The sequence below is a fragment of the Mobula hypostoma genome, chromosome 20 (assembly GCF_963921235.1).
Source record: "Mobula hypostoma chromosome 20, sMobHyp1.1, whole genome shotgun sequence".
NCBI lineage: Eukaryota > Metazoa > Chordata > Chondrichthyes > Myliobatiformes > Myliobatidae > Mobula > Mobula hypostoma.
In genome coordinates this window covers 47029176-47029696 of record NC_086116.1, presented here as the reverse complement: position 1 = coordinate 47029696, position 521 = coordinate 47029176, and positions in this window count along the sequence as shown.

The window sequence follows — 521 nt, the reverse complement described above, 5'->3', positions numbered from 1 at the left end:
TTTTATTGTGGACATCCAACCTACGGTTGGCAAAATCTGCACTTGAATCTGTAAATAATTATATGAATAGCTGACTCAACAAAATTGAAGGCCTTTTGGCACAGCACTGTTCCTGTTGAGATTAGCACTAATTTGTCCCAGTTTGCAACAGCAGATGAAAATTGGCCCCAAAGGCATAAACTGATGCACAATTTAATAGCCTACCATGTATGATCCCTAAGTATTGCTTCTGTTAATCTCATTTAAATCAAGCATCAGTTCTGTGGAGTACAGAAGTTTTGAAAATTGTCAAGCTGTTGTTTGTGGTTCTAGAGCAGGGTATTTAACTGCTAAATCAACTCTCTTTTCAAGGCTACCACTTAAAAATGAGCATATTGATCTAAATTCTTTCCAAATGCCTCTAGTTAATTGGAGGGCACCTGACACTGCTTGTTTGCTTTAGACTTCATGTCAAAGATTAGTTTTATTCTGCATTTTAGATGTGCAGTTGGCACATCTAAAGGGCTTTACTCTTTGGGGAG